Genomic DNA, 4,439 nt, shown 5'->3' on the forward strand with positions numbered 1-4,439 from the left:
CGCTCGCCCTCTCTCTCCCTCATCGTCCCAGTCTCTCAGTGCTCGCTCGCCCTCTCTCCCCCTCATCGTCCCAGTCCCCTTAATGCTCGCTCGCCCTCTCTCTCCCTCATCGTCCCAGTCCCTTAATGCTCGCTCGCCCTCTCTCTCTCTCTCATCGTCCCAGTCTCTCAATGCTCGCTCGCCCTCTCTCTCCCTCATCGCCCAGTCCCTTAATGCTCACTCGCCCTCTCACTCCTTCCCTCATTGTCCCAGTCTCTCAGTGCACGCTCGCCCTCTCTCTCCCAAATCGTCCCAGTCTCTATCATTGTCCCAGTCTCTCTCCCTCTCCCTCTCTCTCTCTCGCCCTCTCTCTCAGCAGTGTGCTTTTCAGCATGACCTCTGCAGTCAAGCTTCCCCACGCCTCGCCCCAGCCACCCACTCAGCCTGCCAGCCACTGGCTGGTTGTTAAGGCCCCCAGTTCGCTGGGCATAAAATAAGATTACACCCACTGGATTACATAGGGCCACTTCGCTAAGGAGAAGGGGGGGGGGGTGGTTGTGATTGCTTGCAGACCCATTGCCACTCCATCTACCAGTTCTAACACCCCGGCGCACTATAATTGCGTGCCCCTGTGTTTACGTATCCATTTTTTGTAATGTAAGTGTTGATTTCTCATTCCGCACTCGTAATGGAGGGCCTGGCCTTGGCATTCCTGAAGCACAGCAGCGAGCGAGCACACACACACGCACGCACGCACGCACGCACGCACGCACGCACGCACGCGCACACACACACACACACACACACACACACACACACACACACACACACACACACACACACACACACACACACACACACACACACACACACACTCCCATTGTGTGCACCTTCTCAGGCACACAAACACCCCCACACACACGGACACGTTCCCATTGTGTGTACCTTTTCAGGCTCACGCACACACACACACACACACAATTAAATAGTGTAAACACATCCACAGTGACTGTGTGGGTTTTACATATATATATATATTTATTTTCTAAATTTGCTTGTGTTTCCCACTTTTGGAAAGGTCCCAGTGAGTCAGAGTGAGAGCTGCTCGGATGTAATTGGACAGGAGCAGTGAGAGAGACAGAGAGAGACAGAGAGAGAGAGAGAGAGAGAGAGAGAGAGAGAGAGAGAGAGAGAGAGAGAGAGAGAGAGAGAGACGGAGAGAGGGACAGAGACAGAGACAGAGACAGAGAGAGAGAGAGAGAGGTGTTGAGGAGGATGCATGACTATCGTCTATTAATATGACTCGGTGGTTGCATGGCTGTGTGCAATCCACACAATGTATGCAACACCATGAGCTGAAGGCACAGTCGAACTCTGTTTTCCTTTTTTGCGAACATGAAAGGCAGATGTCTCGCTAAATAAATAAAGTAGTTCAATTATATCAAAGTGAGGCTATGAAAAACACAACTCAAATGTGCCTTAAATCGGGCCCAAATTCTCCAACGTTAGGATTTATTTACATAATTCGGGGTGTGTCAATATTTTGGTTTGTCGTTAGCTCTGTGATTGAAAAACTATACGCAGAGGAAACTCCTCCACTCTCTGGGAGGCTTTAGGAGGCTTTTCAGCACCAGCTGTTGGAGATGGAAGTGCCTGCCACAGCCCATGGCTCCCCAGCCCCTCCCACCACCCCCCTTTCAGAAGGCCAACATCTCTGCTCTGTTTACCGTCGTTTGGATGGAGACGTCTAAAGGCCTTCACCAGATACACACACACACACGCACCTCTTTTTTTCTCGGCAGCAAAATTGGAAATCGAACGGACGCTGACAGCGTTAATTGCGCCGTGGTGAAATTGGGGCGAGTGCTTAATTGCCCGAGCTGTAAAACATGGAAGGCAGGGCTAGATGGAGGGCTGGGCTCCCACGGACTGCTGGGTGGTCGCAAACTCAGACACACACACACACACACAAACACACACACACACACACACACATTGGCTTTCTGTCGTTGGGCAATTTAAACACTACAGTACCCCAGTCCAGTGCATGGCTGCCCACCGTATGCGTGACATACCTAACCATTTGATAAAAGGAGGATGTAAATGCGTACACATCACTACAGCAAGCAGCTTCTTATATGATATAGAACGGCTATGTGTACAACAGTACAAAAGTCTGTCTGTCTGTGTGTGTGTGTGTGTGTGTGTGTGTGTGTGTGTGTGTGTGTGTGTGTGTGTGTGTGTGTGTGTGTGTGTGTGTGTGTGTGTGTGTGTGTGTGTGTGTGTGTGTGTGTGTGTGTGTGTGTGTGTGTGTGTGTGTGTGTGTGCGTGCGTGTGTGTGTGTGTGTGTGTGTGTGTGTGTCACATCCAAAGCTCTTCCTCCTTGACTTGTACCCCCTCAATACTGCATTCCCCTAAATCACCAGAGAACCGACAGTCCCCTAGTGGCCTGAGTTGCACATTGAACACAGGTAATATGCGCAGCCCGGCAGAAAAACCTCAACCATGAAGAAACAAGAGGGGGAAAAAACACATTCACGACTGATTGAATGGAGACCCAGTGAATAGGTGTGCGTCTGTTTTTTTTTTTGCGTCTTGAACGCCGAGCGTCATCCTCAGGGGAGACCAAAGGGAGACTATTAAAAGCCCAAATCACAACCGCGAACCTATAAAAACGATCCACAAATACAACAGTGTCTCACGGGGGAGTTGGAGACACGGCGTTTATATTGCGCAAAGCGGAACCCACTCCACATCACAGCCTGACGGTCCGTTTGGATGAGTGGACAAGGTGATCAAATAAATCTCGATGTAGTCCGAGATCATAATTAATTAATTCAGCATTGCAAACGTCAGCGGAAGAAATACATACGATCACATAACAAATTAAGCGACAATATTGGAGAAATCTGTTTGTGTGGTGTGAGTGAGGCGATCGGGAGATAATTTTTTCCGGAGTTTTCTGAGACACTTCTATTCCCTAAATGTGCCACAGACTACACGCAGACTACAAACGCACGCACACACACACACACACACACACACACACACACACACACACACACACACACACACACACACACACACACACACACACACACACACACACACACACACACACACACACACACACACACACACACACACACCAAGGTGGAATTGTAGTTATTTGCAATGATTAAGAAAAAAAACGCCGACATTAACACCGTGCCATTATGTGATTACGCGCTATCCAAACGCGCGTAATGTTTCATCCTAACGAAGACCCTCTATAGGATGATCGGAGACAAAAGCCCACCGTCCCGAATGCCATAAATAATATTAATTTCGTTGAGGGGTTTTGCAGCCTGAACATTTAAAAAAAACTTGTCCCTTTACGCATGGACACCTGAAATCACTGCGGCATCCACTTTATTTGACGTGTGTCTAAAATAAATAGCTTAAAAAGCTTCCGACGTCAAACAGAACCAAGTCTTACCTTAGTGTCAGCATCTTCGCGATCAGGTTTTGAACTCGATTCTCGCAGAAATAATCGCGACTTTTACATCCAGTATGACAGGCGAGTCGTGGCCATATATCCGTCCACTGCGCTCCCGTCTCGCTGCGCTCTCTCCGGCGACTCTTTCCTTGAGTTCTCTCTCTCTGTCTAGAAAATAATAGTCTCTTCTGGATGATAGTCGACACTGTATGAGAGGACGAGGGTGTCTGACGGCGAAAACATGTGGTGGCCGGTGGTGGTGGTGGTGATGTGTGTATATCTCCCGCTCGTCGGTCGCCCCTCTAGCTGAGACTTCACAATACAACGCGGAGAGGAGACTCAGTCTGTACACTGGTGTTTGCGTGCTGCGCTGTGGTGGTGGGGACGCATCTCCCTCTCCCTCCCTCTCTCTCTCTCACTCACTCACTCACTCACTCCCTCTCTACCGCTCTCACTCCGAGACCCCTACACACACACTGGCCCGTCTCTCGCAGAGAAACCGAAAGACTGGGGTTGGAGGGGGGGTGACGTCACTCAACAAAACCCACCGTCGAACTCAATAGCGTTCAACTTTGCCATCGAGCCCAGTGCCTTCAGTGCAGTACAGGAATGTGCACTTGGACATCCACGTTGAAGTGAGAGTTGTGTAGTTTGCGGTCGAGCATTTGTTGGTTTTTCATGTGTGTGTGCGTGGTGTCGGGAGAGAGGCAAATGGCCAGTCATTATTTTCAGATGATATGTGTTTCTCGAGACTTCAAGTGTGTGTGTGTGTGTGTGTGTGTGTGTGTGTGTGTGTGTGTGTGTGTGTGTGTGTGTGTGTGTGTGTGTGTGTGTGTGTGTGTGTGGTGTGTGTTGTGTGGTGTGTGTTGTGTGGTGTGTGTGAGAGTGGTGTGTGTGTGTGTGTGTGTGTGTGTGTGTGTGTGTGTGTGTGTGTGTGTGTGTGGGCAAGAGCCATGTCGTTACCCAACAAGCAAAAATCAGT

This window comes from Gadus macrocephalus, chromosome 17 (genome assembly GCF_031168955.1).
Source record: "Gadus macrocephalus chromosome 17, ASM3116895v1".
Taxonomy (NCBI): Eukaryota; Metazoa; Chordata; class Actinopteri; order Gadiformes; family Gadidae; genus Gadus; species Gadus macrocephalus.